Raw genomic sequence first — 13,717 nt, 5'->3', positions numbered from 1 at the left:
GGTTGCTCCGAGTCCAAGCGTCGTGCTGAGTGGCCTCCTCTCCAATGCTGCCAGTTGTCCGAGTTCACTGCTCCAGAGGGGGAAGGGGTGGTCTCGTTGGGCAACTCTACTTCACAAAGTTCCTGCATTCCGGGGACTACCGCCCCATCCGGGATGCCTCCCCCAACGGGGAGAGACTCACCCGGTGGCTTTGAGTTGGTCCCAAGCCTTTCAATATCTCCTCTTCTTGAATCCTGAGTCCTGAAGCAACATGAAATGCAGCCACCCTCTTAGTCTGCCCATCTTGAAAACCTATATAATATCTTATAAATTTCATCAAGGTTTTGTCTACTTTTTTCTTCTTATTCACTATAATTATTTTTTTTCATTTTTAGCCTTTTTAATTCAAGAATAAAGTGCAGCACAATTTCTTTTTTTAAAGAAATGATATCTATTATTTTTACAATTGAAATAGTGCTGGAAGAACAATATACACTAGTTTACCTAAAAGGCTCAATTCTCTCCAAATACAAGAACTGTATGAAGCAATTCTGTCAACAACGAAACAGTGGTCACATTACATATCTGCAGGCTTAAACATTACAAATGATATATTTTTTAATCTTATGGCTAGATAGTTTCACTGAAGCACAGTGTTAGCACTTTGACAAGATAGAGCTGTAACAGAACAAAACCACTTTGTTCATGCTTTTTAGAGCTAATAGGTAATATATCCATTTTAAAGTTTATTCCTTAAACTGCTTTTATGACAACAGTTTCAGGCAGAAGTGCTCCTACTTAGCAACAAAAAGAAACACTCTTGTTCCTTAATTTTATTATTCAGCTTATGTTTTCTAGTTCTCATACTAGAACATATCTGTTATCACAACTGATGTTCTCCAGTTTTACTTAACACTGACACACATAGACCAACTGAGAGAGTTCAGAATTTAGAGCTGTAACGAGTGGAGTATAGAAGAAAAATTTTGTTTATGACAAAGGAATAAAAATTCTGGTAATTTTAATCATAACAAACTAGGTTCTTTTTAATTTTTTGGTCATTAAAGGAAAAACCCTAGCTTCAAGGTGGGTCTAAACCTAGATTTAGGCAATCAATAACACAATGAGATGAAAACACAAGACATAACCCTGTTTCCAAAGTCACAAAATGACACTGTTGAGTAAGTTTTTCTTCACTTGTTTTTTCTTTCTTTTTTCTTTTTTTTTATTTTTTAATTTTGGTGGACAAAATCTCAGTAATCAATGTTGGAGAAAATATTTTTCAAGAGTAATGGTATATTCTATGAGGGGAGAATGAATATTTTAGCCTATTGCTATAATCTTCAAAAACTGTAAAATTAAATTTACAAAAAACTAGAACAAAGGATAAGTAGTCTGATATTTGCTTCAGTTTCCAGCACTATCATAATGATTTCTAGCATAAAAGCAAAAAGTTCATGGATCTCAAATATCTTCAATAACTACCAGTATAGCTTGTAACTACTATCCTTCCTTCTTTGAGAGATTTCTTTCCCAATATTTGTGATTTAGTTTCAAAAAGTCATCTAATTTTGCTGTTTCCTCAAGGTACTGAGTTAAATTTAAAAGTTCTTTGTCCTTGTCTCCATTTAGGTGTCCTTACATGAAAGGCCTTATCTTTAGTCCATTTGGTGGGTTCATTAGAAAATTTCTTCCTAGGTCATTAAACATGGTGGTGTTCTTTTTGCTGCAAAACTGGGAAAACTTTCCCCATATAACACCAAGAGACTTTACATCTATTAATCCTCTCCTTGGAGTATGCACCTAAGTTATCGTAACTGCTCTGTCCCACATGAAGGTAATCTTGTAATTCGTGCTTGCACTCACTCCCAGATCTTTCATTTTCATTTCAATCCACTACATATTTGTTGCAGACCAAATAACAATGACATGATCATCACATGCAGTTGTTAGAGATTCCTGAAGATACAGCCTCATTAATTCTACACCAGTCTCTGCATAAGGACCTATGGTCAAATAATGTATAATCAACATCTAGTACCAAAAGCTTTTTTCCTTCCCTGGAAGGATTCAGTGTTTCCATTCTGCATTTAACACTGTGAAATTTTTTTAGTAGGTTTTCTTCCCTATTTTCTACTTCAACTACTTCATCTTCAATATCAAAGTTTGACAACATCATCATTGTGATGATGGACCTAAGACAGCTTCCAAGCTCTCCTCCCAAGTTCCCATCCTCATGATTTCAGTATCTGGTTTCAGTTTGAGCTCCAAGCTTAACATCATTTTCTGCAGATTTGCCTTTAACTTTGAGTCCAAGTAACTTTTGGCCTCTGACAGCACATCTGTAGGCTCTTGAGAAACTGTTTGAGATCTAACACAGCATCATCTTCTGACAGTGTGGTCACTGAATATTCCCGTCCACCCCATTTCACAAAGGTAAGGAGAGACATTCTTGAAGCATATGAAGAGGTGAACTTTCCTTCAGGGAAAATTAGCTGGAGCACAGCTAACCCTGCTGCAGAGGATACTGAATAAAGTGCAGCATATTTTCTAAGCATTGTTTTTATTCTACCTCATAGGTTGTGAATATGAAATATCTTTCCAATGACTTCAAGGTATTTTTCAACGTTTTATTGATTTCCTCTTTGATTAATAGGTTATCTAGGGGCTTTTTTTTCAATATCAAATGAACTGAGAACCTCTGATAATTTTTTATTTTATTGGATTCTGGACAGATATGATCAGCAATTAAAATTTTCCACATTTTAATGTGTGTATTTTCTAGATGGCCTAGATAATGATTATATTTTTAAAAAATGTTTCATGAACATAAGAAAAAATGCCTATTTTCCATTTAAGAGATAAAAGGTTATGTACCCATGCACACATGTGTGTATATGTGTGTTAAAGGTTATTGACTTCTGTAAATCAATACTTGTATATCCCCACCAATTTTTGCAAATTAGATGTGTCCAAGATGGGAAGATAGTTATTTTCATCTCCCACTCTATTTTAAATCAAGCTCTTGCCTTTGAATAGTTTTGGCTTCATGTATTTATCTACTATTTTATTTGACACAGTTTTATGAATGTTTTATTTTGTTTCAGAAATTTTAAATTTTATATTTAATAGTCTCCACTTTCATATCTTCAATTCCTAACTTCCACTTTGTCTGATCTTGCTTTATTTTTATTTGCATTTTCTTTTTGTGCCTCTGTTTTAAATTTTTTTTTTAAGATCAAAGAACTGTAGATCTGTGTTGAAACATAATCTGAAGATATCCGTGTTTTAACTGGAGAATTTGGGATCTTCATTTTTATGCCTTATTTCTTGTATATTTTGAGTTTACTATTTGCATTGTAATTTTTGTTTACCTTTTTTAGTGTTGTTGATTTATTGATTATTACATATTCAGGTTTTTTCTTTTTATTTTTATAACTGTTTATACTTTCTACACAATGGGGACTCTCCTCCAGCTACCACTCTGATATTATTTGTTTACATATTAGATTTGTCTATGCTTTCTTTCAGCTGTCTATTTCTTCCATTTTCTTTTCTATCTCTCAGCACTTTTCTCCTTGTAATTTTTTTCACTTGATAGTCTAGGTTGTCCCACAAGGGATCATGTTGTTCATTAATTATTGAATGGTTTGGGAATACATGTTCTTTTAATTTTTAATTTTTATATTTTTGCATGCATAAATTTCATAATGTTTAAATCATGTTAAACATATCTATCTCCTCAAACATTATTATTTATTTATGAAAACATTCTAAATCCTTTTCTTCCACTTCTTTTTTTAAATTAGAGCATTATAGTTATATATAGAAGTTGAGTTCAATTTTGACAAAATCATATATGCAGTGGAATTTGATTTACTCCATCTCAGTCCCTATTCCCCTCCTTGCCCCCCATTTCTGCCCCCATTCTTCATCCTCTACTCTACTGTTCTTTTATTTGCTTCTTTATTTATTTTTGATTGTTTTTTTCTACATATACTTAAAGGTGTAATTCCCTGTAGAATATTTTTTATATATGCATTGCATGATTTTCTCAAACTCATTCTGCATTTCCTCCCCTTTCTCATCCCACCTCCCTCCCTCTTTTTCTCCTTCTGTTCACTAATCTTCCCTAGATTTTTATGATATCTGATCCTCCCCTCCTCCTTTCCTTTATTTTTCTCTAGCTTCTGCATATGTGAGAAACCCTTGATTTTCTGAATCTGGCTTATTTCACTTAGCATGATGTTCTCTAGGTCCATACATTCACTAGCAAATGCCATGTTTTCATTATTTTATATGGCTCAGTAAAACTCCAAAGTATGCATGTACCATATTGACTTAAACCATTCATCTACTCAGTTTTTAACATTCTTTCCTCATTTTCTATTCTAGACATTTTGATTATGATGTGTCTTGGAGAGGTTCTGTTTGTATCTTATCTATTTGAAGTCCTATGTGTGTTATTTATGTGGACATCTATCTCATTTCTAATTGGGGAAAATTTTCTGCTACTATATCATTGAAGATGTTGTTAATGCCTCTAGCCTCTATGTGCTCTTCTATCCCAATGACTCTGTTTTGTTCTCTTGATGCTGGCCCAGAGTTCTTGCATATTTTGGTCATGGTCTTTATGATCTTTTTCCCCTTATTACAAATTCATGTATTCAAATTCATGTCCCTGTCTTCAAGGTCTAAAGTTCTATTTTCTATTTAACCTAATCTATTGGTGATGCTTTCAAGTGAATTTTTAATTTGACTGATTGTGTCTTTCATTCCATGAATTCTGATAGTTTTCTTTTTATTATCTCTATTTCTTTATTGAAATGATCTTACATCTCCTGCATTTGCTATCTTAATTTATTCCTTATATCTAATTTTAGCTCACTGAATATTTTAATAATCAGTTTTTAATAATCTTTTTCTCGAATTTCATTCACTTTCATATCTGTGGAATCTTTTGTTTGAGTATTCTGAATTTGGGGAGGAGATTTGTTTGCATATTTCCTCATGTTTTCAGAGGTCTTGGACTTGTTCATCAATTAAGATGGATTCCCCTGCCTCATTTACAGATATGTCTTTTGTGCATTATCTTTTATTTTCTTTTTTTGGTACCATGGATTAAACCCAGGAGTGCTTAACCATTGACCCATATTCCCAGCCCTTTTTGTTTATTTATTTTGAGACAGGGTCTCACTAGCTGGCTTAGGACCTTGCTAAGTTGCTGATGCTGGCTTTGAACTTATGATCCTCCTGCTTCAGCCTCCCAAGTCATTGAGAACACAGGTTCAAGTCCCCATGCCCAGCCTGTATTTATCTTTTTTGTTCTTGAAATTCTCTCTATCTTTGATATATAAGTAGATGTGCAGAGGTGGGATCTGAGGTCCCCCCTCTTGTTATTCCTCATTGGAGCCTGATGGTTGGTTTGGGGGGTGTTGTCTCCCAGTTTTATATGTTTAAAGATTGTTTAGGCTCAAGTGGGGCTAGATAATGTGTGAGTGAAATTTGCAGTGACTTGGTAAATTAACAGTGTTGCTTGGCAGAAAGATCTCTACTGTCTGAACTTAGTGTCCCAATCATTTCCAGTCCCCTCTTAGAGGAAAGGGTGAACCAGGAATGACAATAATGTTAGTAACAGATGTGTAGCCTAAAGATAACTGTCTGGTGTCTTGATACCTGTGGCACCACAATTAAAAAAAGAAAAACAGTGGACCAGATCTGGCATTAAACAGCAGGTGTCTACTATTTTATCCACTATATTAATAATCAAAACATGAATGGGGTAGGAGTTACATAACTACATAATTCTATTAACTAGTACATTTACAGTTAGTTAAGATAAAATAGGGTGGGAAGGTAAAAGTTTTAAATATTTAAAAATAAATATAACTTTCCTGTATTCATATGTGACTATACCACAGTGAATCTTCACATCATGTACAACTACAGGAATGGGATCCTAATTAGAATAAGATAAACTTCTTGTATGTATAATATGTCAAAATATATTCTACTGTCACATATATACATAAAAGCAGAAATAAAATTTTTAAAATGAATAAATAAAAAACAAACAGAGAAGAAACCAGACATAGGTCACAGATGACAGCAGTAAAAGAGGAATAATAAATAAATAAAAGTACATTTTTAATGAAAGAAAAGAATGGGAAACAGGAAAATTTTGTTTTTAGTGGGAGGAGAGAGTGAAGAAGAAGAAATAGAAGGGATAAAAGCCAGATACAATAAACAGAAAATAATAAGAGCAAAGCAACTCAAAACCCATGTAAAATTATACCCACCTAAGTCAAATCAAGGATAAATAATAAACAGGTGCAGAAGAAAGATATATATATATATATATATATATATATATAGAGAGAGAGAGAGAGAGAGAGAGAGAGAGAGAGAATGAGAAATAAGAGAATAAAAACCTTCCAATTCTCACAAAAGAAATAACAAACCTAGATAATTAAGAAAAGTGAGAAAAAATTATGTGTATGTATGTATATCCACCAACCAATCAGCAAGAACACAAAACAAAAAAAAAATGTTCCCAGTAGAAAGTGAGTTTTCTTTATTGAGCTGTACAAAAACGCTGACAAGAATGGATGTCCATGGTGTATGCAGAATGCCCTTCTTTCTTTGTTATCTTGGGGTGTGTACCCCTCAGAGAAGGAGTAAAGACTAGGGGTTGTGAAATCCTTCCTCTTTTTGTGTTGCTTACTCAGTTACCAGCTTGAGTGACCAGAAACTAAGGCTGTTAAATATTTCTCAGCTTCCCTTCTCACCAGGATAAGAAAGAATTGCATAGGTAGTAGTGAATTGGAGTTTTGTGTGGACATACCATAACAATGTACTCCCAGGATGGGGTTGCTGGGTTTCAGGTCTAACCAGGCCTTTGGGAATTTATCAAGTGGTATCTGCTGGAGATCTTAGATCAACACACCCCTAGATCCAGATAGGTGCCAATCTCTTCTGGGTATTTGGATCTCAGGGGGCTCCACTTCCAGTGAATGTGACCTTTCCAGCCTCAGTCCCTGAGTATAATTCCCAAATCTAATCATGCCTATCTGTTCATTTTCTGACCCTCTTCAACTGGTAATTGAACAGCCAGATTCAAAGAGAAAACAAGTCAGGGTACAATCTTCTTTGTGCCTGTCTCAGTCACATTCTAAGCACACCCTAGGCCACATGGTGGGTGCTTGTAAGGACAGGATGGCAGTATTTGTTATGATGTTCTGGACTCCCACAGCAGAAGCTTCATCTAGGCCTCTCAAGATGACTCCCCACCTCAGTTCTCTACTCATCCATTGAGAAACGCAGAGCTGGCTTGCTGTGCAGCCTCTGGTTCAATTAAGTTCAAGATGTTTTTCTGTTCTCCAGGTTTTTTCAATGCCAACCTTGTCCATTGTGTTTCTCTACTTGTGTTACCCCTCCCTTCTGGAATCAAACAGCACCATGGCCACGGTCACTGCCACTGGCTCGGTTCTTTGTCTTTTGTTTAGTGCAACCACATTTCTGGGTCTCTAAGAGTCTCTGACTGTCTAATATTGAATTTCAGTGAATTCCCTCTTTTATTTACCTTGCTGAGCAGTATTCCTGCTGCTTGAATCTCAAATCATGGAGCTAGTAGAAATACAGCCTTCCTCTAATCAGCATCTTGAATCCTCTCATGTTCTTTTCAAAACCAAAAATGTTTATTTTTCTGTGTGATAACTGGCATCCTTGAGTTTTGTCGAACGCTCCTTCACTTTCCTTTTAAAGTTAGCGTTCACATTGTCCAAAATCTCTATTTTATTATGTATATGTCTAACTGATCTATGCCCTGAAGTTGATGGGCAGCCACAATGTCCTGTGGTTGTCGTTCTTTGGCTCCCTGAGGCTCAGATTCAGTGGCTGGAGTGTTCTAAGAAGTGGTATATTAATCAGGGTAGATGATTTTGGCATTATATGCATGTTCCCCATTGTTTGCTGAGATACTTGGTGGATACTTTTTTGCTATCCCAACTCCTGTCATCTTTCTGCACAGAGACAAGTCAGGTCATTTGTTTTTCTCCTTGACTGTCTGTTAGCAACAGAAAACCAGGAACACTGGGAAGAAGGAAGGGGCAAGTTGACTTTTTAAAAGATACACAGATCTCTGAAGGTCACTGCTTTCTACTCTTCACCCTAGGGCTCCTCAGTTATCTTCAGACATCTGCCCACCTGCTAAAGTAAAGCCCTTGATAAATACTCTTATCCAGAATTTTTCAAAAACCCTAACTTTAAACTCCTTTGACTCAAGAAGCTATGGAGAATGGAAGAAAATCATGTTGCATTCCTCTCCATATAAAAATTATCAGACTTACTGAATAAAGTGAAGGGTACACAATTCCAAGGAAACAAATTTATGTTTGATCTTAGGCCATGTATATACAGTATGCAGATTGGATTCACTTCATAGGCCTTGTGATTGCCATGGTTCAGTTCTAAAGTAAGAATTCCCCAGCAAATGATTTTATGAATAATGTACAAATATTTCACAGTTCATTTGAATAGTATGAGATACTTTATAGCAAAATCTTTTTTATTATTAGTTCTAATTAGTTACACATGACAGTAAAATGCATTTCAACTCATTGTACACAGAGCACAACTTTTCATTTCTCTGATTGTACACAATGCAGTCACACCATTTGTGCAATCATACATGTACATGAGGTAATGTCAACCCTGTTCCACCATCTATCTTACTCCCATAAAACTTCCCCTCCCTGCACTCTCCTCTGCCATGTCTAAACTTCCTCCAAACTTCCCTAATCATCTCCATTATGTATTAACATCCACTTACTAGAAAAAACATTTGACCTTTAGTTTTTTGGGATTGGTTTATCTCACTTAGCATGATATTCTCCAACTCCATCCATTTACCTACAAATGCCATAATTTTATTCTTCTTTAAGGCTGAGTAATATTCCATTGTGTGTATATACACCACAGTTTCTTTATGCATTCATCTATTGAAGAACATCTAGGTTGGTTCTACAATTTAGCTAGTGTGAATTGAGCTGCTATGAACATTGATGTGGCTGTAGCACTGTAGTATGCTGATTTTAAGTCTTTTGGGTATAGCCAAGGAGTGGGATAACTGGGTCAAAAGGTGGTTCCATTCCAAGTTTTCTGAGGAATCTCCATACTGCTTTCCATACTGCTTTGCACCAATTTGCATTCCCACCAGCAATGTATGAGTTGTACCTTTTTCCCCACATCCTCACTAATATTATTGTTGCTTGTATTCTTGATAATTGCCATTCTGATTGAAGCAAGATTAAATCTCAGAGTAGTTTTGATTTGCATTTCTCAATTGCTATAAACATTGAACACCTCTCATATACTTGTTGATTGATTATATATCTTCTGTGAAGTGTCTGCTCAGTTCCTAAGCCCATTTATAAATTAAGTTACTTCTAAGCCCATTTATAGATTGGGTTATTTGTCTTTTTGGTGTTAAGTCTTTTGAGTTCTTTATATATCCTGAGATTAATGCTCTGTCTGATGTGTGTGTGGTTAAGATTTTCTCCCACTACATACGCTCTCCAAGTTATTGATTGTTTCCTTTGATGAGAAGAAACTTTTTAGTTTGAATCCATCCCATTTATTGAGTCTTAATTTAATTTCTTATCCTTTATGAGTATTATTAAGGAAATCAGATCCTAAACTGACATGATGAAGATTTGGGCCTACTTTTTCTTGTATTATATGTAGGGTCTCTGGTCTAATTCCTAGGTTCTTGATCCACTTTGAATTGAGTTTTATGCAGGGTGAGAGAGTAGGGGTTTAATTTCATTTTACTGAGTGTGGATTTCCAGTTTTTCCAGCACCATTTGTTGAAGAAACTATCTTTTGTCTAATGTATTTTTGGCACCTATATAAGATAACTGTATTTATGTGGGTTTGTCTCTGTGTCTCCTATTCTGTACCATTGGTCTACATGTCTGTTTTGGTGCCAACACCAAGCTGTTTTTGTTACTATGGCTCTGCAGTATAGTTTAGGATTGTGGTATTGTGATGCCTCCTTCTTCACTCTTCTTGTTGAAGATTGCTTTGGCTATTATTGGGTCTCTTATTTTTCCAAATGAATTTCATAATTGTTTTTTCTAGTTCTGTGAGGAATGTCATTGGAATTACATTAAATCTGTATAACACTTTTGGTAGTATGGTCATTTTGAAAATAATTAATTCTACATGTCCAAGAACAAGGGGAATTTTTACATCTTCTAAGTTCTTTAATTTTTTTCATTAGTGTTCTGTAGATTTCTCTGTAGAGATCTTTCACCTCTTTTGTTAGATTGATTCCCAAGTTTGTTTGGTGTTTTGTTTGTTTGTTTGTTTGTTTGTTTTTGAGGTTTTTGTAAATGGAGTAGTATTCCTAATTTCTCTTTTGAGAGATTCATCAATGATGTATAGAAATGCATTTGATTTATGGATGGTGATTTTGTATCCCACTACTTTGCTGAATTTGTTTTTTAGTTCTAGAAGTTTTCTGGTGAAATTTTTTGATCCTCTAAATATAGAATCATGTTGTTGGCAAATAGTGATAATTTGAGTTCTTCTTCTCCTATTCGTATCCCTTTAATATCTTTCACCTCTCTGAATGCTCTGGCTAGAGTTTCAAGGGTGACATTGAATATAAGTGTTCCTAATATCCCTAGTTTTCCTAGTGCTTTGAACATGAAGGGGTGCTATATTGTGTCAAATGCTTTTTCTGCATCTATTGAAATGATCATATGATTTTTATCTTTAAGTCTCTTGATGTGATATATTACATTTTCTGATTTCTATATGTTGAACCAACCTTGTGTCCCTGGGATGAACCCTACTTGATCTGAGCATGAAGGAATGATGTGTTTTATTAAATGCTTTTTCTGCATCTATTAAAATAATCATGTGATTCTTGACGTTAAGTCTATTGATATGGTGAATTACATTTACTGATTTCCTGATGTTGAACCAACCTTGCATCCCTGGGATGAAACCCAGTTGATCTTGGTGCTCTATCTTTTTAATATATTTTTATATGCGATTTGCTAAAATTTTGCTGAGAATTTTTGCGTCGATGTTCATTAAGGATATTGGTCTGAAATTTTCTTTCCTCGATGTGTCTCTGTCTGGTTTAGGTATCAGGGTAATATTGACTTCATAGAATGAGTTTGGGAGGGTTCCCTCCTCTTCTCTTTCATGGAATACTTTGAGAAGTATTTGAATGAGCTCTTCTTTAAAGGTTTTGTGAAACTTGGCTGAGAACCCATCTGGTCCTGAAATTTTCTTTGTTGGTAGGCTTTTGATGACTTCTTCTATTTTATTACTTGAAATTGGTCTATTTAAATTGTGTATGTCCTCCTCATTCAGTTTAGGCAATTCATATGTCTCTAGAAACCTGTGGATGTCTTCAAAATTTTCTATTTTGTTGGAGTATAGATGTTCAACATAGCTTCTAATTATGCTTTGTATTTCAATCGTGTATGTTGTGATATTTCCTTGTTCATTCCGAATTTTAGTGATTTGGGTTTTCTCTTGTCTTCTCTTTGTTAGTGTGACTAAGGGTTTATCAATTTTGTTTATTTTTTTGAAGAACCAACTATTTATTTTGTCAATTTTTTTGTATTGTTTCTTTTGTTTCAATTTCATTGATTTCAGCTCTGATTTTAACTATTTCCTGTCTTCTACTACTTTTGGTGTTGGTCTGTTCTTCTTTTTCTAGGGCTTTGAGCTATAGTGTTAGGTCGTTTATTTGTTGAGTTTTACTTCTTTTATTGAATGCGCTCCATGAAATAAATTTTCCTCTAAGTGCTGCTTTCATAGTGTCCCAGAGATTTTGATATGAAGTTTCTTTGTTCTCATTTACCTCTAAGAATTTTTTAATTTCCTTCCTAATATCTTCTGTTATCCATTCATCATGCAATAGCATATTATTTAATGTCCAGGTGTTGGAGTAGTTACTGATTTTTACTCTTTCATTTATTTCTAATTTCAATCCATTATGATCTGATAGAATACAAGATAGTGTCTCTATCTTCTTGTATTTGCTAACATTAGCTTTGTGGCATAATATATGGTCTATTTTAGAGAAGGATCCATGTGCTGCAGAAAGAAAGTGTATTTGCTCGTGATTGGATGGTATATTCTATAAATGTCTGTTAAGTCTAAATTATTGATTGTGTTATTGAGATGTATGGTTTCTTTGTTCAATTTTTGTCTGAAAGATGTGTCCAGTGGTGAGAGAGGCGTGTTAAAATCACCTAGTATTATTGTGCTATGGTCTATTTGGTTTCTGAAATTGAGAAGGATTTGTTTGACATACATGGATGAGCCACTATTTGGGGCACAGATGTTTCTGATTGTTATATCTTGATGATTTATGCTTCCCTTTAGCAGTATGAAATGGCCTTCTTTATCCCTTCTGACTAACTTTGGCTTGAAGTCCACATTATCGGAAATGAGGATGGATACTCCAGCTTTTTTGCTGAGTCCATGTGCATGGTATGTTTTTCCCCATCCTTTCACCTTTAATCTATGGGTATCTTTTTCTATGAGGTGAGTCTCTTGCAGGCAACATATTGTTGGATCTTTCTTTTTAATCCAATCTGCCAGTCTATGTCTTTTGATTGATGAGTTCATGCCATTAATATTCAGGGTATTGAGATATGATTTGTATTTCCGGTCATTTGGCTCATTTTATTTATTTTTATTTATTTATTTATTTATTTTGACACGACTTGGTTCCTCCTTTATTTGAGAATTTCTTTAGGATAGTTTCTCCCTTTGCTAATTTGCTTCTTTGTTTTTCATCTCTTCCTCATGGAATATTTTGCTGAGAATGTTCTGTAATGCTATCTTTCTTTCTGTAAATTCTTTTAGCTTTTGTTTATCATGGAAGGATTTTATTTCATTGTCAAATTAGAAGGTAAGTTCTGCTGGGTATAAGATTCTTGGTTGGCATCATTTTCTTTCAGGGCTTGAAAAATGTTGTTCTAGGCCCTTCTAGCTTCTAGGGTCTGGATTGGAAAATCTGCTGATATCCATACTGGTTTCCCCCTGAATGTAATTTCATTCTCTTCTCTCACAGCCTTTAAAATTCTGTCTTTATTTTGTATGTTAGGTATTTTCATAATAATGTGCCTTGGTGTGGGTCTATTGTAATTTTTTGTATTTGGATCCTATAAGCCTCTTGAACTTGATTTTCCATTTCATTCTTCAGATTTGGGAAATTTTCTGATATTATTTCATTGAATAGATTGTTCATTCCTTTGGTTCGTTTCTCTAAGCCTTCCTCAATCCCAATAATTCTTAAATTTGGCCTTTTCATTATATTCCATAGTTCTTGTAGATTCTATTCATGATTTCTTACCATCTTCTCTGTTTGTTCAACTTTGTTTTCAAGGTTAAATATTTTTTCTTCAATATCTGAGGTTCTGCCTTCCAGGTGTTCTATCCTGTTGGTTATAATTTCTATGGAGTTCTTAGTTTGGTTTATTGTTTCCTTCATTTCAAGGATTTCTGTTTGTTTGTTTTTTTAAATCTCTAACTCTTTATTGAAATGATCTCTTGCTTCCTGTATTTGCTCTTTTAACTGTCGATTGGTGCAAGCATTCAATGCCTGAATTTGCTCTTTCATCTCCTCCTTCAATGCCTGCATTTGCTCTTTCATCTCCTTGTTTGCTTCCCTAATCATTTTAATCATGTACATTCTGAACTCCCT

The 13,717-nt window shown here is 34.6% G+C and overlaps 1 pseudogene across 1 annotated transcript; it reads right to left on the bottom strand.

The window, feature by feature from the left end:
* Window positions 1–1,469: 1,469 nt before the first annotated feature.
* Window positions 1,470–2,429, bottom strand: LOC306664673 (ubiquitin-like domain-containing CTD phosphatase 1; annotated as a pseudogene). The gene has a single exon. The product of its transcript is annotated as a ubiquitin-like domain-containing CTD phosphatase 1 (transcript).
* Between the last annotated feature and the right edge of the window lie 11,288 nt (window positions 2,430–13,717).

The sequence above is a fragment of the Sciurus vulgaris genome (genome assembly GCF_902686455.1).
Source record: "Sciurus vulgaris genome assembly, chromosome: 6".
Classification (NCBI taxonomy): domain Eukaryota; kingdom Metazoa; phylum Chordata; class Mammalia; order Rodentia; family Sciuridae; genus Sciurus; species Sciurus vulgaris.
This window is presented reverse-complemented; position numbering and strand designations above follow the sequence as displayed.